Source organism: Buteo buteo, chromosome 3 (genome assembly GCF_964188355.1).
Source record: "Buteo buteo chromosome 3, bButBut1.hap1.1, whole genome shotgun sequence".
NCBI classification, from domain to species: domain Eukaryota; kingdom Metazoa; phylum Chordata; class Aves; order Accipitriformes; family Accipitridae; genus Buteo; species Buteo buteo.
Window position 1 is genome coordinate 37,181,746 of NC_134173.1, and position 24,156 is coordinate 37,205,901.

At 40.7% G+C, this 24,156-nt stretch overlaps 1 protein-coding gene across 4 annotated transcripts in view; it reads left to right on the forward strand.

The window, feature by feature from the left end:
- FAM110B (family with sequence similarity 110 member B) overlaps positions 1-24,156 on the forward strand; it is a 117,256-nt gene that overhangs the window by 89,798 nt on the left and 3,302 nt on the right. For all 4 annotated transcript variants that reach the window (XM_075023323.1, XM_075023324.1, XM_075023325.1 and 1 more), the window contains one exon: positions 10,597-10,663. The gene's annotated coding sequence lies outside the window, so the exon portion shown is untranslated. The remainder of the gene's footprint in view (positions 1-10,596; positions 10,664-24,156) is intronic.

Sequence of the window (24,156 nt, forward strand, 5' to 3'; positions counted from 1 at the left end):
TGCATACTGAAAAGTAAATATCTCAGTCTTTCAAGAATGGAAAAAAGGAGCGATAGAAAGACATGAATGTCTATGGTGAATTTTAACATGTACATTGTAATATTTATTACTGTATCTCTCACGTCTGGATCGCTTGCTGTTGAGGATAGGGTGAGGTAAAGAGACACAAGTTTTTTGGTACCACTGAAACAGGTAGCAAGGTAAGATCAGATAATCATATAAGTTGGAGGTGTCCTCCAGAGGTCACCTGGTCCATCCTGCAGTGCAAACCAGATCCTTTTGGATCAGGTTGCTCAAGGCCATGCACAGGACAGTTTTGACCTCCATCTCCAAGGGTGGAGGTCCCACAGACCCTCTGGGCTCCTGTTCCAGTGTTTGACCTCCTTCACAATAAAAAGGCATTTTTACCTGTATAGAGCTGGAATTTCCCATGTTGCAGCTCTGGCCAATGCCTTCCCTCCTTCTCTGTGCACTTTTGAGGAGAGTCTCTTGCAGACAGCGGGTAGGTCCCCCTGTAACCCTCTTTTTTCAGGGCTGAGCAAACACAGTCCTCCTGCGCCATGTGCCTCAGCCCCCTAGCTCACTCTGATGGGTCAATATGGGTCTGGCGCCAGGCAGCCAGCATCACTCCAGGCAGCAGGTCTATGGGATGAGCTCTCTTTTTTTCTGTGCTGCATCCCAGCTGTATTCCAGAGTCTGGCTCCCTTTTTTGTCTCAACTGGTCTCAAGCTCTCACTTCCTTCTATCTTTTTGTGTAACATCTCCAGAAACTGTTGTCAGATAGTTGCATATACTATGATGTGGCCCAATTCTATATATGGTAATAGAAAAGAAAAAAACAATTGTTATTTCTTAGCTCAGGTGTTTCTTTCTCTGGTGGTGTCCATTCTTACAGCTATCCCCATCCAGCAAGTCTTGATCCTGACATTTTTTCTTGAAGAACTTAAAACGTGTTGTCTAGTATAAAATTAAATATTCTGCTGTCAAACACAAACATCCAATCCCAAAAGGTGGATGCGATTCCAGATCCAAAATCCTAGTGTAAATCATATTATGTTAGTGACTAAAGTGGAAAATGGTGCTTAAGCAGTTTTCTGCTGCTTCCGTTTTGGGTTTTTTTTGGATTAGGTTGCCACTAGTATTTCAAGAGCCTTTATACAGATACTGTATACTCTCGCAGCAAATCCAAACACAGTCTAGCAGGGCAAAGCACAGTTGGAAACTGGCTCAGTGCCTGGAGTCTGCTTTTAACCTCTGCAAAGGTCCTTCTCTTTCTCAGCGGTGTTGAATGTGGTGGTGCAGATATCCAACATTTTCTAGCCAGGGGAGAAAAAAAGAAAATTTCAAAATAGAATTTTTGAATCTTAGTGAATCCCATGTTACAAGTACTGGCATGAAAGAAGGTATCAGTTTGTAGAGATCCTAAGAAACAGGGTAAGGCATATTGTAAACTTCCTGGTTAATGACCTGAGAGCTACAGCACCTGATGAATTCTCATGTAATTTTTTAAGATACCCATTCTCTCCTAGCTGAAAATTCACATGCAGTTATTCTGTGTATATATTCTAAAAGCATTATGGTTTTCAGAGGACATAATATGAAACAGTGGGTTTCAACTTTTTTTTTATGTGCTGACCATTAAATGTTGTCTAAGGTATGTATGAATTCTATGTGGCTAATTTAGACTTTGGACAGTACATATTCTTCTTACAGGTATTTCTGAGAATTCCTCTGGGAAAACCCACAAGACTCATCAAGGAACTATTGACTATAGGTTGAAACAAATAGTCTGGTTGATTGATCAAGAGACTGACAACTTGATTTTATATTGTTATTTCTCACTGACTGAAGAATCATATAATGGTTTGGGTTGAAAGAAACCTTAAAGATCCTCTAGTTCCAACACCCCTGCCGTGGACACCTTCCACTAGACCAGGTTGCTCAAAGCCCCATCCAACCTGGCCTTGAACACTTCCAGGGATGGGGCATCCACAACCTCTCTGGGCAACCTGTTCCAGTGCCTCACCACCCTCACAGTAAAGAACTTCTTCCTGACATCTAATCTACATCTACCCTCTTTCAGTTTAAAGCCATTTCCCCTTGTCCCATCACTACATGCTCTTGTAAAAGTCCCTCTCCATCTTTCTTGTAGGCCCCTTTAGGTACTGGAAGGCTGCTATAAGGTCTCCCTGGAGCCTTCTCTTCTCCAGGATGAACAACCCTGACTCTCTCAGCCTGTCCTCACAGGAGAGGTGCTCCAGCTCTCTGCGCATTTTCATGGCCCTCCTCTGGACTCGCTCCAACAGGTCCACATCCTTTTTATGTTGGGCGCCCCAGAGCTGAAGGCAGTACTCCAGGTGAGGTCTCACCAGAGCAGAGTAGAGGGGGAGAATCACCTCCCTTGACCTGCTGGTCACGCTTCTCTTGATGCAGCCCAGGATACGGTTGGCTTTCTGGGCTGCAAGCACACATTGTCAGGTCATGTTGAGCCTCTTGTCAACTAATACCCCCAAGTCCTTCTCCTCAGGGCTGCCCTCAATCCATTCTCCACCCAGCCTGTATTTGTGCTTGGGATTGCCTGACCCATGTGCAGGACCTTGCCCTTGGCCTTGTTGAACTTCATGAGGCTCACACAGGCCCACCTCTCAAGCCTGTCAAGGTCCCTCTGGATGGCATCGCTTCCCTCCAGCATGTTGACTGCACCATGGAGCTTGGTGTCATCAGCAAACTTGCTGAGGGTGCACTCAATCCCACTGGCCATGTCACCAACACAGGTGTTAAACAGCGCCGGTCCCAATACTGACCCCTGAGGAATGCCACTCGTTACTGGTCTCCACTTGGACATTGAGCCGTTGACTGCAACTCTTTGAGTGCGACCATCCAGCCAATTCCTTATCCACCAAGTGGTCCATCTGTCAAATCCATATCTCTCCAATTTAGAGGTAAGGATGTCATGTGGGACAGTATCAAATGCTTTGCACAAGTCCAGGTAGATGATGTCAGTTGCTCTTCCCTTATCCACCAGTGCTGTAACCCTGTCGTAAAAGGCCACCAAGAAAATGGATCTGTCTCCCCCTCCCTAAAATAGAGTAATGCTAACACAATATTGATGCATTCTTGAAGAGCTGTTGCTCATAGCATGATGCTTCTTTTGGAACTTGACATAAAGTGCATCTCTTTACAAGGTGCATGAATAAAATATTAGAAAGGTAGAGTTTGTGACCTAGTTAGGAGTTATGTGCATGATCTCATTGGTTTAACTGAGGAAACAACTGAAGTAAAACAGGGGATATCCTTACATATGACAAACCTTGGCTTAATTTTTGGTTTGGTGTTTTCTAAGGAAAGGGGCACTTCTGAGTGTGTCCTCTTTTGATTTTGGACTGAACATAAAACAGCTAGACATCAGAAAACTTAATATGCACAGTGAAATATAATTAGGTAACTGCCTAGGGTTTTTTTTTGTAGAGAGGAAGCAAGAATCCCCTTTTGGTACTAGAAGCACATATGTAGCTGAGTCCTATTTTCATCTCCTCCTCTTCACCAAGAGGTGTTAGTAACAGATGTGTATGATCTGCTGCCAAGGGTGATTGACCAGGGATATTAGGAGGAATGGACTATATTCCTTACAACTTTCATGGTCCCTTCTTCATGTAGCAAAGGTGCGTGAGGTCTAATTTTTCAAAAGGTAGCCTTTAACTTTGTACATTCCAGTTTGAATTGTTAAATCTCGTCTTCAGAGACACCAAGTACCTACTTCTTCATGATCACAGTTTGCCTTGTGGATGCTAGGTACCTCTTGAAAGTATGCACGAAGTCTCCGAATTTAGGCTTAATTAACCGTTTTCACGAAAAACACAGACCTAACTTTTTCGGTACCTGCATTCATCTTTTTGTAAAAATTATGCAAAAATGTATATGTTTATAAAAGTGGTTTTATATCTATATCATATACAGTTACTGTTGGGAAAGGTAATATGCTTCAGATACGCTCCAATTACACTGCTCTAGCTACAGTTATCCATTTCAAAAATTGGTTTTCTTTTGTGGTAGATTAGGCAAACTGAATACAATTAGATGTGCTGAAACATCTGTTCAACATTAACTCTCAGAATAAGACGTTACCTGCAATTTTTTGTTAATCATAATTATTGCGAGACTTTTTAAAAAAAACCAACACAACACCACCACCCCCACCACCCCACCCCCCCCAAACAACAACAAAAAACCCAACACAGCTATGCAAGTGGAGAAACAGAAGATTCCATTGTGGAAAACACCAGGTACACTTTTTAAGTGAGATTAAGAAAATGGCACATCCAGATGTGAGTATTTTACATAAACAATCAAACATTTTAAGTCACCTTTTGCTAGCACTACTAAAGCTAGCAAAGTTTCCTCATGATTCATGCAGGCAAAGGTCAGTGATGAACTGAATTTCTTTCTCAAAGATTTCCGTTTAGCTTTTGTAGCTCTGTAACTGTCTTGGGTTTGTTTGGGTTTTTTTGTTTCCCCTCTATTACAGTATTTATTTTTTTTTTCCCCCAAAAAAGCAGTGAAATGAATATTTTTACAAAGAAAGAGGGTTGGGAGGTGTTTAACACAATTTCCAATTTTTGTTTTCAATCACGGGAAACATGTTGTAAGTAAGCTGTTCTATATCATGCAACTTGAGGTTCCAACCACCTGCTGTGTTACATGCACTGTGTGCTCCTCTGTGGAGCACGGGCTGTGGCTTTGAGCTTCCTCTCCATTCATTTACAGGTTGGCCAGCTTGGGCACACAGCATCCTCTCTGTGTGTCTGCACGCGTTAGTGTGTGGTATCCTGATTGAGATTTGTTATCATCCAGGTAGTTCAAACAAAGTTGCGTGTGTGGTTTTTGCTTTTCCTGTTGTGGTATTTCTATGGTTTTAATGTTTGGGGTCAAGACTTCACTGAACCTGGATGAATGCAAAGAGCAGAACAGCTATGGGAAATATATTTAGGTATAAATATTTAGCTTTTCATAAGAAGGCCAGACTGCAAGATGCTTTTAGCTGACATGATGTTGCCTACTTGAAACTTGTTTTATAATAATTTCGTTCCATTTTTCTGTTGTTTCAGTTTCCATCAGCAAGGAGAAACAGTCTTTGTTTCAATTATTCTTCATTAAGATTCAGATCTCTGAGTCTAGACTGAGATAAGCTCTGGCAATTCTCAGGTTGTGGATATCTAAGGAAAAGGCAGGTTCTAGCTCAGGAAACAAACTCCCTGGTTTCCAGCAAGTAAAAGTGGGAAGAATCACATACACTCCCTGAATCCTCATCACGGTGCCTGTATGCTTACCCCAAGCACAGGTCTCACCATGCTCTTCAGTTAAGAGATGCTGAAAAAGATATGTCCTTGGCAATGCCTTTGAGAATTCATTACATGTCCCTCTGCTGATAGTATCTAGGGCCACATGTCTCTTTCATTCTTCAGATGTATCTCAAATAAGAAATCCAGATGTTACGCTGGCCTCTTTCTCTGTTTTAGAGTCCTCACTGGGATCTTGCTTGCGTGGCAGACACATTAGTCATTCATTCCTCTGAGATTCTGAAATTTCGAATATGCAATATCAGTCATGATACTCGGTGATCTGGGTGCCACAGTGTTTTTTCTCGTAACATAGTGCTTTTTATAGTAAGGGTGCTGAACTGACAAGCAGCCAACTAAAGGGACTACTGGTGGGACACAGTGGAGTTTTCTGGCCCCACTGACTGGAAGTGTACATGACCTCAGAAGGATCGGGTACCTTCAGAGATAAGGCTGACCCACAGAAAGAAGTAGGGATGCTAACTAGAAAGAGAAGGAAATCTTTGTTTTCGTATGTTACTCTTGCATTTCAATGACTCTTAGTCCTAAAGGTCTCAATCCCATTAGGAAGATATATATTACTTAATGAGGCTTCTAAACATGGCGTGTTACTAGAATGTCCTGGCACTACAGATGGAAGGAGAGCTCTGGTCCTGCCAGCACCCAGCCTGGGTCTGGATGTCCTTAAGTCAGTCAGTCTTGAAAAGGAGCATCACTCCTTCCCGAACAGTTTGCATATCCTTCTGCTTGCCAAATGAGCAAAAAAAATACATACCTGAAAATGGTAGAAATGTTTAGAATTTATCTAGCTACAAATTTATTTTGAAGATCCCCAGATCTCCTCATAGTGGTTGTTAAAGTTTTTCACTTGACCTTGATTTTATGAGCAGATGAGAGAGACAGCTGAAATTAGGATAACGAGCAATTGTCCTATGCCAGCTGCCTGGCCATTGTGGAGTGTTTTTCTAGGCATTCCAGAAGGATTTTTGGAGAGAAATTTAATGAGGCTGTGGGATTTTATAGAGAAAAAAGCTATAGAGAAATGTCCGTTCAAAGGAGAATGTGATAGTTCACACCCACATAATTGTTTGATTTGAAAAATATTGAAGAAATTACTATTTTTTTACAGTCTGAGTCTAGTCCAGAGTTTCTTATCTTGGTTTGGGTGCTTCCTGTCTAGGTGTTAGGCATTTTCTACCCTTACAAAGGAGGTTAAATCTTCCAGCTGAAGCTCAGGACATAAACTGGCTTGTGTTCCTGGCTCAGTTTCATGGATATTTGTGATTTTCAGAAGTCTTACATCAGCTTTCCTTGTGCTGTTTTAGATCGGAGATATTTTAAAGTCTTTTTATTTATCTTTCTTTTTTCTCTCTCTTTCATTTTTTATTTTTTAAAAATAATTGGAAAGATAAGGACAGTTGCTTTAATGATCCATGATGAGGCCAGAATTCAACTACATCCCATGTACCTGTCTAGTAAGAGCTACTGACAGATCACTTCTTTGCAGAGATGTCAGCTACCATGTCTTTGGCACTATATCAGCATATCTATTATTGATTTTTAAGAGAAGTACTGTGGGACCACTTATTGTTCCTGAAAGAAAGTATTGTGGAGACCAGTCTTTCCTGTTGAGGTGATACAAATCTTCTAGCACTGGCCTTGTTAAGTTACTTAAAGGGACAAAAAAAAAAATCTCAGAAAGAGTGGCAGTGAGAAATAAATGGAGTGGTAACTGTGCAGAGCTGACAGTGCAGACTGTGGCAGCCGTGCTGATGGGGTGCCCCACTGTACCCTGCCTGCAGGGAGCAGGTCTGCATCACCAGAAAGAAGCACTGAGCTCTTGATAGTCGTCCATGCTAGCAAACATTTTCAAACTCTGCTGTGCATCCTATGTGAAACTGCCTAGAAACATGCCTAGCTGTATTTTCATCTGAATCCTACATCTGCAAGAGAAATTAAATCCTGGACCTCCAGATTCAGGAAGAAATCCAAGAAAGAATTAAAAAGCACCAAAGAATCAACTATATTAGTTGTCAGCCATAAGTTCTGTTGCCTTCTTTGGAGGCCAGGCATTTGGTAGGGGTTTAGTTGCAAGTAGGTGGGCTCTTCCAACCCAAGGCTGGCCACGTATTGTACTACAAATTCCCTAGAAGATGTGGGACAAGCAGAGCCTGTTTCTTTAACATCCTCCTTCTGCCTCATGGAGAAGAAAAGCTCACATTACTTGGTGGTGGCCTTTCTGGGTTGCTCTGCGTTGAGGCTGGGCCATACAGGTAGATAGTTGGGGGAACCAGAAATTTGTGACAGGGGTCTGGCATGGTGCATGCAGAAGGGGCGAGGTTTTCTAAAGACATTAGAATTATACCTGTGTGAGTAATTAGAACTTCAGAAATATTCATATGACACCTCTTACACTAAACCAGTATAATTAATTGGGAAAGGGGGATTTGGTGCCTTTAGCTGTCCTGATAAGGCCTCGCTTATGTTTACTACTGAAACTTATGCTATATTCTGCATTTTCTGTACTGTTTCTTGCAGTTGTGTGTTTATGTTTACAAATATTCACTGTAGTGTACCTGGTCCCTTTCAACTGTGTTAAGGGTGTTGTGATGATTAAGAAGTTTTTCTGAAATGTGTCACTGAAGGGCACTATGTTGGACTGATGAAGTGCTAGTGGAGATCTGTTACCAGAACAGTTCATCCACTTAAAACAGTGCAATTAATGTATGGTTCTGCCTTGAGCTGTTTATCCTGCACCTACAAAATCCAGTGCCGCCTGCCTGAGGATTTGCTCTCCTGCTGGTGGAGGCACCTGAGTCCTCACAGATGGTTGTTTACAGTGGTGCTTCATGGTTCATCCCATCTCGGTCTGAGATGCGTAGACTGGAGACTATTGTGCTGTCGTGTTGAAGAACTTACACAGTACTTGGTCTGACTCCATATTACTCTATCAACCTTATCCATTAACAGTTTTGTCACCGTACACTTTTTGCGGGTGCTAAATGGAGTTGTTGGTGTTTTGTCCACAGGATGAATGTTGAAACCAGTAATGTGCTTAAAAGCTCCGCAGAACGTTAATCTGCTTGGGTGGTGTTTGTATATCTTCCTTGGTCATTGCTGCCCTGGCTCCACATCCAAGTTCAGTGAAGCCCGTGTCATGTGTCCCTTCCTAGTGATTTCACAGTTTAATGCATACACTGTCGAGAAATCCTTGAGACCTGAAGCAGTATGTTTGTTGTGGAACCAGAGGATTATGGCGACCCACTGTATAAGAGCTACTCCAGTATTAATACTTGCACTTTTTATTACTATGGCCTCTCCTACCACTTAGAAGATGCAATAGGCTATACATTTCTTAAATAGTATACACTGCTGTTCACTAAACAAGAACATATTCCACTATATGGTTCACATTGACAGTCATATCATAAATGTGTTGATCCCTGTTGCTGTTTGAAATAATGATGTAAAATAAGTGTTATATATTTTGAGGCAATGATAGAAACTTTTCTAGTCTTGCAAAAATGTTGAAGGGCTTTATTTTTGTGTGTAGCTACTACCTCAAGTCCATTTGAATTACTAGTATTGGAGTAAACCATATATATGTGCATGTTTATGTCCATATACTTGTATCAATAAAAAAATGAAAGCATATACATGTTGATATGGGAAGAAGGAAACTTTTTGTTGCGTGCCCTTACATGATGTCTCTGTTTTGGAGCTCTCTCAAAAAACCCATTGTACTGGAGAGTCTTCCTCAATTTGGCATTTCTACCCTTCAGCTGGGTGTCACCAGCCTCATAGCAGGGTTAGGAAAACTGCTTTTTCTCATACTGCATTAGTGCCCTCCTGCATATAAAAATGTGCAGATGAAGGCTGTGTCCTGCAGCAGAGCCATTTTCCTCCCAAATGAATACACTGATTTATTTTTCCCTTAACTATTGTGTATGCAAATACTTAATTACAGGAATATAATCTCAAAATTTTCATATTACATGCTTTTCTGTCAGCTTATTGTATTGTGAAGATATTTACAAATATTTTTAGCAGGTGACACAAAATACAAAGGTTTGGGTTTTTTTCTGCATGGATTTTAATAACTGATTTAAATCCCCAAGAAGTACCTAAAAATTTTGGAGAGAAAAAGGAGAAGATACTGCATATGAAATGAAACATGTATTGATTGGCAAGACAGGAGTAGTGTTTCGTAAATACACTACTACCAGACTTTAAAAAAGCATTCTCTAAAATAAGTGCTTTAGAAAATGGGAAGAGGCTAATAAAAAAAATAGCAAAATTCATACTTTTTTTTTTGTGCCACCATTTGAACATTATAGTTCTTCCATGAATAATCACTTCAAATAGGTGTTGAAAAGTAAATAACTCGTTCCTAATTCACGTATAAAAGTTTAGCAGTAGTTTTTTGTTGCAGTTGTTGTTAGTTTAGAAAATAACCTGTCAGCTCTCTCTAGTTCCCAGGGGGTGGTGGTTTAAAGTTAAGCACACAAACTTTTTCCTCTTTGACTATAACTCTGAATATGGGAGATCACTTAAAAAGAGATCATCGCTCTTGATTCCATATTTTCATATCAAAATCAACTAGCAGCTGCCCTGAAGTAACACTAAATTTACTTGTTAATATTTTTCCTCAGTTACTTGCAAAGTAGCTGACACCGATTCCATGCCCTACTAAAGCTGTGTCATGGAAATAGTGTGGTGGGTTTGGGGTTTTTTTACAGTATTTTCTCTCCATCTGGAAATAGCCAAAACCAAAACAGAAGAGATTGTTTATCTATAACAAGAACTTAAAATGCACAATTTTGTGTTGTCCTTCATCAGTGAATTTAAAATTTCATTTTGAAATTTGGCCCTGTTTGCGTTTATACATTGATCCACAGCATGGCAGCATCTTGTCTCACACCTCGGATGCTGCAGCATATGTGAGCTTGTGTTCTGAGGCTTCCCAAATGACTTTTTAATTAGTTGTTATTACTACACAGCTCATAGCTTTTCCAGTGTGCAGCCATGTTGATTTCATCACTTATCTCGTCTTTCATGTGAAATAGTCCTGGTTGCTCTTGTGGCTGCCTGGCGTTTCTTTCCCTCCCTTCTTGTGGCATGGACCAGCCTTGGCGTCCTGTTTCCATGACCTCCAGCATCACAGCAGTGCTGATGTGTATGTGCCTGCCATGTTCCTGCTCTATTGTGTTGGGGGTTTTTTAAGGCCTTTTTTCACATTTTGTTTTCTTATTTTTTTCAGAATCCCCTGGAGCATTACATTCCCCTGTTCAAAGCGTGGACGAGAGTTTGGCATTGCACTTTTACAGGTACCTTTTTGAATTAAAATGCACATTTTTTCCCCAGGTTTGATAAAAGGCGGCCAGTTCCAGAAGGACTTTACCATGCCCTCTTCTGCTGTCCTGGGAGGTGTGTTCTGGTAGTGAATTTCTCTTCCTTAACCTTTACTAATCGATTGGGTTGGCACATTCATTAGTTGCAAATATATACTTCAGTACTGTTTAAGGAGGATTGAGGCTTGCTTTTGCTGGTCTCAGTCATTCAGCGGTGTATGTGTCAACGTGGCAGAATCCTTTGTGGAAATAGTCCAGTAGTTCCAGGCTTTTTCCCATCCTTTATTCCCAACCTGTACTTTGGTCACAGTCTTTCCATTCAATAGATTGCGTTAGCTTTTTATAGCAGAGACCTTTGGTGCGAGTGAGCGCTTCTAGCCTTAGTCCTCCAGAGCTTTCTGTTATTTATCTGGTTATTATTACTGCACTCAAACACAGAAGAAAGCTTAAACATCTCTGAGTCCATCCACAACACTCCGAGACTGATTTCAAGGTCTGAGCAGGAGATGAGCAGTAAAGTTTAAAATCTTTCATTCATTGTTAAAGCCCCTAAACAAAAGGGGGAAATCCAGTGTCAGGAATAATGGAAAGAATGTCATAGCTCAATTAGCTTCATCCTTAGTGAGTACAAGGAAACCAGCTGAATCCCAAGAGGGCAGGAGGGGACAGGAGCAATACATGTGGCACTTTGTACCAATAGTTATACAATTCTTGAAAGACTAGTGGGGCACTTCTTGCATTTCATTGGAGCAAAGAAAAAAAATCAGTAATCAATGTCTGATGTGTCATGTATCAAATCAGCAACATGCTTCACTAATACTTAGTTTTAATTCAGGTCAGTAGAAGATGTTTCATGTTCATCTTTCCAGTCACCGTATTTGGCTCCAGAACATAAATTTGCATCGTGTGGGGTCTTAAATTAACAATTATCACTGCTGGTTTATTTCAAGACAAAAATGTTAAGTCTGTGAGTACACATGGCTAATTTAAGGGTAAAAATCTGTTCCCAGAAGGTAGAAATCATCTCAGAAGCCATTTCTGTCAGCTGAGAAAACTGGGAACTTGAAATTCCAGATACGTTGTAGTATGAAATGAAAGGCAGCAAAACTTTCTTAGTTGTGCCAAGGACTGACACCAGGAACATTCAAAGCCTTTTAAGTGATCTGTGTTAGTTTTTGTGGTCACAAGTTAACCCCCACTAATTTCACAGTCACATTTCATTTTTTTACCTTCCTGATGTCATGCTGTATGGGATTTATTTCTGCCATCTTAGAAAAGGGATTCAATGTTTGGTGTTCGTACAGATGCTCCAGGAGGTCTGTAGTTTTCTTGGAGATATATTCTCATTTTTGTAAACAGAAAGCATTGGATCCGTGATTTGTGATGAAAGCAGCATTTGGTCCTGGCTGCGGTGACACAGCCAGCCCTCCCTTGTTACTAGCTTTTAGAGAATGTCTTGAAACCAGTCCAGATCAGTGATGAGCTGGTGCTAGTGAGTGAGGGACATCCCCTTCGCTGGAGGGACTCAGTTCCGCAGCGGTGACGGGGACGGCGCGCTGGCAGGGAGCAGTTACCTTTACGCAGCAGCTGTGGGCGGATGAGCAAATGGAGACCACATGTCCTCACTTTTGAGGCTCAGCACCTTGGCTGCTGCATCCCGTTATTTGTCTGGCTTAGGCGGCTTGGCCCTCTGATGTTCAAATTCAGTTTCTCTAGATCCACCTACTTTAAAAGTTTGCTGATACTCATCTCTGAAGAAGTAACAATTTATTGGGATAAAGCAGTAGCTACAAGCTTGGGATACCTGTATCCAATTTCTGCATTTGGAAGAAATTTCCTTTGTTATTTTGGGCAATCATCCTCAATCCTGTATTTAATTTGCTGTTTGGAGATTTTCTTTTGCTTACAGGAGCGGGGGTACCTATTAATGTGGCTGTGTATCACAGGTCTGAGAGGAGAACGGATATGTAGCAAAGGTGAGGTAGTGTGATACTATAAAGGAGGATAGGAATAGAGAAATAATTTAAGCAATATTTCCAAGCAATAGTCTTAAGGCACTTGTGAGGACAGGGTCAAGAGCATTCCTAGTTCAGGACTCCCCGGGGGCAAGCCTATGGCATGTCTCCGCACGCAACAGCACAGGAAAGGGAGCTGAAAGCGATGCTAAAAGGAAGAACTGGATTTACCGAGGAGTCTACAGCAAACCTCAGCACTCATTCGATTGACTGTCCGGTGTTTCTGGCTGACTGGATTTCCTCCACTGTTCATTTTCCTCTTGAACACATGCGGGGCTCCAAGCCTGCCCTCCGTCTGTGATCTCCTCCCGACAACCCCACTGGCACCGGCTCCTCGCTGCTGCCAGCCCCCTCCCTAGGCTCGGTGGACAGCCTGCCCCGGCCGCGGAGGCTGCAGGAGAGAGCAGGGGACGTTATCTGTTGACTGCAGCCCAGAAGTGGCCTGGGTTGGAGGGAGCTTTGCTTCAGGAGGAGCTTCACTGGGAAATACCCTTTTCCACTGCACCCTTACCCTGGCTTTGTCCCCTCTGTGGGACATAGGAGCTGCGAGGGAGGTGATGAGGAAGAGCACTTGAAGTACCTCTTCCTTCTTCCTCTAATCCCTCTCTGTCCTTGTAATCATTTTCTACTTCCCTACCTGCTTTTTGGTGCTCCCTTCTCTATTCCCAACACCTTTTCCTCTCTGCTCTTTTCCTAGTAATTGCATTTCTCCTCTACCTCTCTGTGTCTTGCCATTTCTTGCTCTTCTTGTGTCTGTCCCTACACTCCCAATTCCAGGTTTTGGTTTTGGTTTGGTGTTTTTTTTTTTCCTTGGAACTGGGGTGCCTCAACCCTCCCTGCACTGCCTTCCTTTCCACTTGATTAAATGCACTGATTGTGACTTGATACAGCTTCTGTTTCTTTAAGACAATTAGGTTTTTATGGTTTGTTAAATGTTGTAGCCAGGAAGAATTTCCATTGTCGTCCTAATTTCATCAGGGCCCTCAGATATGTGAAAACCACTCAGTATGCAGAGTCTGGACAGTCACTTATTAAAAGCAGCTTTCTAAGAACATTGTTTTAGTGAAGAGTCATTACTTTAAATGTCAGTAATAGCAAAACACACTTGGAGCATCGAACTTGGATATTAAAAGTTTGGATGCTCATTAACAAGTCACTAACTGGATATTCATTTTCAGATAAATAGTTTGTGAACCGTTTATGAAGATCAGTAGTTTTAGCATGTGGACTCGGTGGGCACATATTTCCAATACAGCAATTAAGAAGAAAATATACTCGATGTCTTCTAACAGCTAACATCTCAACAACTCTAGTATATACATCTGCTGTAGTCCAAGGGGTTACACACAAATGTGTAATCATGCCATGCACATACAGCGTAGTACTTGTGTTGGGTTATACAGCTGCATCATTGATTGCAGCATCATAATAATACTGAATTGCATTGTGTTCCAGTGCCAAAATTGGTATTTTTAACCATCTGCTTGAATAAGTCTTAATTATACAGACGTGTCTTCAAGGCATAGTGTTATGCACTCCTTTCATTTTCTTTCTTGACTTCTAACATCATGTATCTTTAGACTTGAGGCTGGAGAAAAGGGGAATGAACTGTCCTGCGGTATGGGAAAATGTTCTCTTATCTAGAGAAAAACATAGCTGTACCAGTCAAAAATAAACTATATCATTCACTGAGTTGCTCTGAAGGTTGCAGTGCCTGGTAACGCTGCTGTAAATCATGTGTGGTTTGTTTTGTTGGGGGTTTTTATTATTATTTTAAAAAGACCTGATTTGTTTTTACATAGTCAAAACTTTTATAGTGCGTTTCTTTAAGAAAAAATAAATGGGCAATATTTCATGTATGTAACATTTCAATGCTTAGAAATGGTTAACTCAGGGCAATTATGGTGTAGAAATTATTTTTAAATAGCTGTGCTGACCTTGCTGCAATAATATCTCATGTTACAGAAAAGGCTGTTTAATACAAAGAGTTTTGACAAACAAGACCCCACAGCTAATCAGAAAAGTGGCTCAAAGTCCTCAGTTGTCGGAATTAGGCCACTCTATTGTACTCCACTGGCTGAACATTATCATTTTTTTAATGGTACTGGGTTTAGCATACTCAAGAGTTTTTTAATTGTGCCTACTGTACTGCCTATTAAAGGTGGTCATGTAGGTTCTTAATATCAGTAAAAGACGTTCCTTGGCTGTATTTTAATATTTATTTCTAAAGATGAAATGGTTGTGTTCATGTATGGAGTTTATTAAAAAGAATTTTCTGTATAACAAGATAAGAGTAATCTGTTAAACTAAGGGAGAAAAGTTTTAAATATATATGATCTATGTGACTTTCTGGTTTCTTGCTTGTAAAAATTTGGTAAGTATGATAAGAAATATTCCATATACCTGTGCACTATTTCTTTCAAATGTGTTTTTCACAACAGGTAAGAAACTTCAGAAGGATGCTATTAAGCTTTGTTTTGAAACTTTGAAAAAAAGTATTTTAAAAAGTTTCTCTTACTAATTAAATCTCTGACTGAAGGAAAGGAAATTTTAAGTATGATATATTTTTTCCATTTATAGTAGCTTTTTATGGTTTCTGGTTTTTGCACAGCATAAATTGTTGGGATTACTCCTCTTTCCTGGGCTATATTTGTTTACTTTGGGTCTTCATGTATTTGAACATTTCTGGAGTTTTACAGGGTTAGTAACTGCAAGGTAATGTCTAACTGCAGCTGGTTTCTTTGTGGGTTTATTGTTATTTCTCAAATAAAATCTGTTTATAGCTATGATACTATGTTCCTTTACTATATCTCTCATTGTAAACAGTTTTAGAAATTTTTCCTCAATAAATAAGAGTCTAAACATGGCAACTTAGGATTTCATAGAACCATAGAATCATTTAGGTTGGAAAAGACCTTCAAGATCATTGACTCCAACCATTAACCATTTCAGGGCTTTTGACCTCCTATGGCAGAGTCTGGTAAATTTTATCCTTTCCCACAAAAACGAGCTGCCAGTGGGAGACACTGGAGAAATGGGAGACAGGATCAAATCCCCAGTCCCTGAACTGTGGCAAGTATCCCACCTCCTGAGATAGAACCCAGTTAGCAGAATATTGAGTGGGTCTTCCTATTTCAGCTGAAATGTCCTACTTGCTGCAAATTACTTAATTGCACTGGAGCAGGGTTAGTAACCCGATTTCCGCACCAAGTACCCTATGCGGGCTTTTTTACTCTTTCCTTAATTTAAAGAAAGCTTGCAAATATTTATTTTTTTAAAAGTGGAAACCTTTGAAAAGAAGTGCTGGAGAAGGATCTGTCTCTACGTATGGTATAGCCTAGTACTTTGAGCATCTGCCCTGGAGGGCTGCTTCCAATCCGCACTCCTAGTCAAGCGGAGGAAAAGGTGTTTTCTTTGTCATCCTCGTCAGCCCTGACTGCATTTTTAGGGCCGGCAGGTACCTGCTGGGTAAGGTGGTGTGAGTGAGCGAGACAGGCAAGGAGATGCCTGGTTCCTCTACAGTTTGGGAATTAGCCATCAGGGCTGGTTGTGTGCATGCCTGTTAGTAGAAACAACAGGGCTGCACCTATGCTGGGTGGCACGTGTGTGCAGGGCATGTCCACGGGCCTCTTCCCCTGAACATACCTCTTGTCCTACATGTTCACGTTCCTTCCAGATGTCTCACAGTTCCTTTCCATGGAAGTTAAATATGGGAGGTGGGGACGGTGTCCAGGTTTTGACCTGGTTTGATGTTCAGGACGTAGCTGGGGTGTTGTACCCAGACAGAAGAGCTCAGAATTGATTCTCAATTTATCAGTTTAAGCAAAAAAGTACTGGCAGAGGAACATGTGCTTCAAGGTGAGCCTAAACATCAGATACCCAAGATTTTATGAACACTGCTGTCACTTAAATAGTGAACATAGAGACTCTCTTTTCCTACAGAATCTGCCATTTCAGATGTGTCTGTTTCAGTGTTCATTAATTTTGAGTGCGCAGCTTGAGGTTGCTTTTGCAGGTTTGCATGAAGCGAGATGCCACATCTCAAAGGGAAGCCATGTTGCCTTGCTGCAGTAGTTGTGAAGGAGGTGAACCTACTGAAGTCACCTGGTCATGGGTCCTCAAGGCTGACTACAAGGGCCATGTTGGTAGACACACTGCACATTTAATATAAACTTTCATTTTTAAAATCTATACTTTTCACTTTATCAATTTAAATCTGGCTTGATTTCTTAGTATTTCCAAGTTTACATGCAGAAGAAGTTCCTCTAAGCCAAGGTGATTTATGTTTTAGGGCTCACTCCATAGTGCGAGTAAAGACCAAGTCTTGTCCTGTAGTTGCACTGGTGATGGCAAGTATACTGCAGCAGAATGCTTTAACTTTCATACAAGTTTTCAAACACTGAAAGGATTTAGGACTATGGTTAATTTACGTCAGTGTGTTAAATAGTCCAGAATTGGCATTTTGAAAATATTGCTATCAAAATGTATGTTCCATAGCTGAGTTAATCAGTTTTTTGGTAAGGGTTGCTGCAGAAGTTACTGAGCTGTTTCCCAGCTGATAATGATAATCAGGTTTTTGGTGAGGGATGCTGCAGAAGTTACTGAGCTGTTTCCCAGCTGCCTAATTACTGATTACGCTCATGCTTCTGTTGTTCTCTGCAGGGCAGAGGATCAGACTTTGCTGTGTGGTCGGGGGCCACGTGGGTGACTGATATATGGAGTCTGCAAGTCCTGCTAGTGAGGCAGCGTATCAATGTGGTAATACTAGAATAAGGGTGCTTTGCAGGTATATCTCCACATTTTTGCAGATAGAAGATTTTGATTTCCTTCTTCACTAGTGCATATGATTTCTACTGAACGTAGCACCACAAAGATTTTGGTAGCTTAAAATACGTTTCGCTCTTAAAATGGACTTATTAAGAATTACCATGGATTTGAGATGTGAACTAAAATGAATAGTGTTCCACTTAAAACATTTTTTTCTGAGCTTCATAATTAAAACCATTTTGTTGTTCTGCCTCCCTCTGTTTTCTCCCAGTGCACAGCGATGACCCCCAAGTTAATTTTTTTTTCTTTTTTTTTTCCCCACATATTGAAAATGTTACCACTAGGGAAAAAAAGGTAGTTTATCAGGATGCCAAATGCAAGCATGGCTGTGAAGGACAGCTGCCAGGAGCAAGGAATTGCGGTGCTAGCTTTTCCTATCAGTAGAGGAGAAAAAAGGAAAAGCATAGTCCAGATAGCCCTGCTCCTTCAATCAGAGCAGAGCAGGAGTTACTGTGTCTTGCAAAAACATGATGGTGCAGTGGGGAAACGGTTTGAAGAGGAGGTGGTGAAGGAGCAGAGAAATAAGCATCCCCCTTTTCCCAGAGAAGAGGGACCAAACAGCTGAGACCTGGTGCAGCAGGGACCTGTCTCAGGGTCTGATGAACCTCTGAAATGTGATGGAGCACCAGGGCCAAGTATCCTGTTTTGAAGAAGGGGGTTGTGTTGGTTTTTAAAAGTGCAGAGAGGATCCTGGGGAAACTGTGTAGGCCCAGGAGACCACAGGATAAATTGGGAATTGTGATGTTGTTGTAGGGAGGAGACTATAAATTTAAACATGATGGTTATGGAGAGATGTAGAATTAAAAGAATAAAAGTGGTTTGGACTTGGGACCATTGACACTGGCTGATGAATGAGCAGTAAAGGTGTTTCCTAAAGCTTTGCAGAGTGTTCATTCTTATAAAATGCACACTGAAATAGAAGTAGTCACATAAAGATAGAGCTACAAATGTAATAAAAAGTTACATTCCTTATTATACTTTCTTAGGCTCTTTCCTGTTTTTTTTGTTTAAATGAGAGGCTGAAATTATTCTGAAGAGTGCAGTATGGTGTAAGCAGCACAGGGGTCCAAAGAAAACAGAACTGATTTTCACTTACAGCTTTTACAAACACAGCATGTAATATTGCTCTAAATAATGACTTTTTTTTTTTTGCTACCTAGTTGGAAGAAAAGGAAATATCATTTCTGAGCTTCCTTGTGCATTTATGCAGCTGTCTGCGCCTTTTGAAAGAAATCAGAGTTTTCATGTTTGGGAGCCATCTATAGGGCAGTATTTACCCACAAGCAAGCGTCACTGAGAGTAGATTGTTGCTACTGGGTAGGAAATGTAACAGTGCTGGATTTCAGAACTAAAAAGAAGCAAAATACTTTCTGAAGATTTTTTCTTTCAAAGAGGCAACTCTATCCAGCTTCCAGTGAGCACTAAGCATACATTACAGGGGCAGTATGTAAGTATGGCTGCTAAGTTGTTTTCCTGCTTTCCAGGCATTTGTACCTCGGTGGATATTCCAGAAGCTATTTCCCCATAACAGTGTTAGCATTTCTGCTTATGGTAGCATCCTGGTTTAAACCTCATCGTTTTAACGGCACGGTGAAATAGAAAGAGTGCTAAGTGGTGGCAGTGTTTTGTTTATGGAGAGTTTTATCTTAAAAGTTTTTGAGTGTGATGAAAGAGCAAAGCAGAATCAGTGTAAATACATCAGGCCATTGTACGTTCGTCTATGCAAGTTATTACAAAGTTAATGCTAGTTGTAGTTTGGGTTTTGGTTAGAAGTAATACATCAGCAGTGAAAAGTGGCCACCCTTGCCAAAGTTCGTTACCTTCCCACTTGGTAGAGATTTCCCATGTCTACATAATTCTGCCAGTCTTGGTTTTAGGTCACTGTAGTTCACATTTTTTATGACCTTTTGAAGGCTTAAATGTCTACTTGCACAGATACTGCTCTTCATTTACTGTTCACTGTTTCATGTTTTGGGGGGGAACAGAGTTGAAAATCAGTACTTTCATTAGTATTTTGAGTCATGGTAGATCCAAAAGATTATTCCATCTCTTCATGCTTTATCTTGACAGGTAATATTATGTGAGACCAAGTCTACACCCATACACATGTTTATCTAAAATTGGTTTCAAAAATGAAATACTGCTGCCATTCTGGGTGTGGATTATCTTATCTCAATTTAAGCCTAGTTTATTTAGGCTTAGCCTGTATTTTTAAACTTAGTAATGTAAATATGTGAGGGTTATAATGACATTAATCCACAGAAGAACTTATATCAGTTTTAGACATACACATTAGTATAACTCAGTGCATAGACCTGTAGCAAGCTATTCTCAGTGAAGCCCTCATTTATAGGCTTTGCAGGAGCTGTTAACAAAGCAGCATCTTCACAATGGGACCTGCAGCTATAAAGTACACCTAGTCATTAGCAGAGCCTGACATTTTCCATCTGTGTCCTGTGTGTCTATGCAGATTTTGTTTTGTGATCTTTGAGTCCTGTTGAGATCACTTGTTGATTACTTACGCTGGAATTCATGTGATGTTTATGGTGCATCTTGAGGTAGTGGTATATTTTATCACCTGGAAAATAAAATTGACACGGGCCTTTAAATATCAAGGAAAGCGGAGTAAGGGCTGTCAGCCTTCATTATATTTATCCACTGTGTTTCTTCCTACATCCTGTACAATCCCTTCATCTGCTGTCCCAGAGGGATGAATTAAGAGCATGAGCTTCATTGTAGCTTTGTCGGGTGAAGCTGTGTCCTCGCCAAAGTCAAGAGCAGAAATTCCACTAACTTCATTTGGGCCACATTTTCACTGTTGTTTTTTGCTGCTTTGTTGCAACTCGAATACTGTTAAAATATGTAGTGCTCTTCAGTGGAGACTTTTAGGCAAAGACTGGCTGAAACTTGGCCAACGTGTAGGAGCTACAGGGCAATATGGAGCTGGGGAGGGAAGCACGTTGTCTGCTGTCAGCATCATTAAGTTTGTGTTTAGAATGCAGCTTTAGGTATGAAAGAAAAAATAAAACTTGTGTATTGTACAATAACATTGTGTTAATAATAGTGCTAGAAATAAATACTTGCCAGAATGGGTCCAGTTCATAAATTTCTTTTACATTTCAAAAAAGTGCATATTTAGAATATATGGAACTGTCATTCCAGAGTTTCTGCATAGTTTATCGCCTCCTACTGTCTTGGCTTTAAATCAAGGAAAGAATATTTTATAGAGGATTTATTTGTAGTTAATGTTAGTTGTATAGCTATTGCTGCTCCAGGCTGTATTGTGTTCCCCTAAATCATGCAGATAGTGCATCTGTTATTTAAATGTGAATATCTGACAAACATATTACAGACCTAAGAGTGATTAGAGCACAATGCCTAGAATGAATAAGTGCTTTGGATCTCTGCCTCTGTCGCAAAAGAATCCTGAATCGAAGTGTCTGGCTGAAAATACAGCTTTAAAAAACCAAAACCCCTCTACCCCTTTGTACATTTTGTATTCTACTTAGCAGGTCTGCAACAGTCGCTGGGTGTTGGAGGAGCTCGGTTAGTAAGAACTTTAAGAAAGGTTTTATTAATGTAAGCGTAGTACTAAAATGAACTATGTTTGAATGTGTGCATAAGTTTTTAGCTTTGTTTTTCTTTAAATAATCTCTTAAGTCTAGCAGTTGTTAGAAGGAAGAGCAGTAATGGAAATCTGGAGGGAATCCTGAAAAACACAATTCAGTCCACAGAAGAATTACACCTACAGAGTAGACATTTGGATGTAAACAGAGTAAAAGGAACATTTCTTAGGTCCCTAAGTATATTTCACACGTTTCTTCAGAGTGGATGAAGAATACCTATTTACCTTTGAATTTCTGCAGTGCAAAAATGGTACCAGAGCTGTACATGACAGGAAATTCAGATGCCCAAGCAGTGTGTTTCTTTGGAGTTTAAGCCAGAAGAAAGCCATTTCTATACCCCTGTTGCTCCAGCGATGATTTTCACAACTGGAAGCTAAGTGGCACAATTTTGTCTTCCTGAGACTACACTGTACTGTTGCTGCTCAGCCTTTTTCATTACTGATGAAATTAGTAAGTAGCAAGGCTCTCTAGTGTCGCTGCTGTGTTTCAGGTGCCTGTGGGCAGCAGAGAGGCTGGTAGGAATTGCGCTCACTTTCCCAGCTAGCAGCAGAATTAGGCTGCAGCCATCATCAGCACAGGCAGGAGAAGTTGTTTCATTAGCACTTTACATTCATCCACCTCTCTTTCATCCCACTTTCTTTTCTAACAGTATCTGGTTAATAATTTTTAGCTCTCTGAGAAGAGAGTACCGAATAAACTTTCTGGTGATATTTAAATGCAGCACCTCAGTGAAATGAAGCAATTTAAACAACACATAAAAATATGGTTGATCTTTTTCGTAGTTGCATGTGCCTTAGTTTATACCAGCAGCCCCACAGGTACAAAGCCTCCATGTCTGGCCACGTAACCCCCTGGCCGTCACTCCCCCGGCTCCCTGTGCTGGCTCAGGTGGACATCTCTGCCCTGGCTCCTCACCAGGTCTTTGCTTTTCTTTCTAGGCATGCCTGAAGCTCGTTGCCAGCCACAGCATATTTCCATTGACTTCAGGGCACTTGGCCCCATACGTGCTTGCAAACAAGTGCTCTTGTTCTCTCAGATGAACATGCATGCACAGTGGGATTTTTTTTTCTTCTTCTTCTTTTTTTCATTTTAAGTGTGGTGTTGAAGCCAAAGTGGATGCTTAGCCTCATAAGCAATGCTTGCTGGCATCAACCAGGGCTGTCCTGAGTGAGGGAGTTTTTAAGTGCTGGGGAAAGACTTCCAAAAGCAGCCTTGAGTCCAATGCCTTGGTTCCCACAGCTCCGATCTGTAGTGGTGTGCAGAGCCGCTTGCCGGGAGGAGAATGGAATTGGCAGCTGTCCTCTGGGGCAGGACCATGGTGGCCTTTAATGACAATGGCCAAGGAGGAAATGGAGGGTTGTGGTCTCACTTGCCCAAGTGGTATGGACTCAGTTGGGTGACCGTGTTTAGTGCAGAGAATTGGGGTTTTGGTTGTTTGGGGGTTTTTCTTCCTCCTGACAAGACCTCTGCTCTCACATAGATGTGATTTCTGCACACGAGTATCAAATATACACACCAATGGGGTATTTTTACAAGCACTTAGCCATCAAGCCCTGAGCTGGCAACATAGAAAGATTTGATTTGTGTGTATGGAAGAGAAATGTGTGTCTGCAGATGTGTGTTGGAATTGACCTCAGCGCATTTGGAAATTTGATACTTAATTTCAAAATAGTATCAATAAATATGTTGATTCAAATGAGGAAAGCCAGCTTTTTCTCTTTCATAGAGACTTAGTTAAAATTCAGGAAGTCAAACTGCTGAGGAGTTAGCACTAGGATTTATAAAACAACATTGAAAGGGAAGCTTAATTAACATTTCACTACCCTTTCAATTGCACTGAATGCGTGTCTGGTTTATCACCCACCTAAATATGTTAGTTTGTATTTGAAGAATGCTTGTGACAGTGAGCCTTCAGGAGAAAGCTCAGCTTTTTCCTATAATCTCATTATAGCATTTATATATTTTATTTTCTTGCTTTGACCTTGAATGATTTAGAGAGAATATTCAATGTATATATCATGTATTTCTGGGAACCAGTACTTGAGGATGTTTCTTTTTACTGTTAAGGTATCTTTAGCTGGAATTTAATTTTTTTTTGTGGGTTTTTTGGTCTAAACAATGTACTGATGGCACACCCTGTATTAGTAAGTTGGGTGTTGATGGATGAGCACACACAGGATGGCAGTACACATGACAGCAAGTCATCCCTGGGAAAGACGCTGCTCTGCATTCCTTAGGATGAGTGAAGAAGTAGCAGCAGCTTTTCTTTCTCTCATGGAAGAACACAGCAATAACAGAAATGGGATATTAAAAAGGGCAGCACAGATTAATGGGGCAGTAATAAAGCAAATGAGACCCATTAGTGAAATCACAGCTTGAAAAGTAGATTCCGTGATAAGTGCCCTTCAGTGCCTCATGTGGGAAAAATTGTTAACAGCACTTGTAACATAATCCATGGTGTTGGATTTTAGACTGTTGTGACAATCCTAAGTGATATGATCTTAAAATAATTTAGATGAAGGTAAACTTCATTTGCACTTAGTGCTTGATAGAAAACTTGAATGATTATATCTAAATGTGAAGAAAAGTTCTTTTCTTTCAAACCCATTCAGAATGTTTCTGCATGCTCCCAAAATCTTTCATCAAAAAACAAAGCCTTTTTCTGTTGTTCTGATAAGCCTGTAAGGTGATCACGAGAACTCAGGAAGCCTTATTTTACTGCTGGCACACCGGTGCTGTGGGGACGAATGTTCAAACAGACGTTGAACTGGAATCGGTGGCTTTAGCGAGATCTCCTACTTTTAATTGTTGATTTTATATTAGATTAACGATAGAAGGTGTGCATTGCACTTAAAACGCTACATGTTTCTGCTCTCTTCTTTTTAGACCAAAGAGTTTTCGGAGCGTGTAATAAAAAGGGAGAAAACCCTTCATTGCCTAGATTTACAGACTATGTTGCCTCTAGGGAGAAAAGTATTTGGGGTTTAGAGATAAAATATGT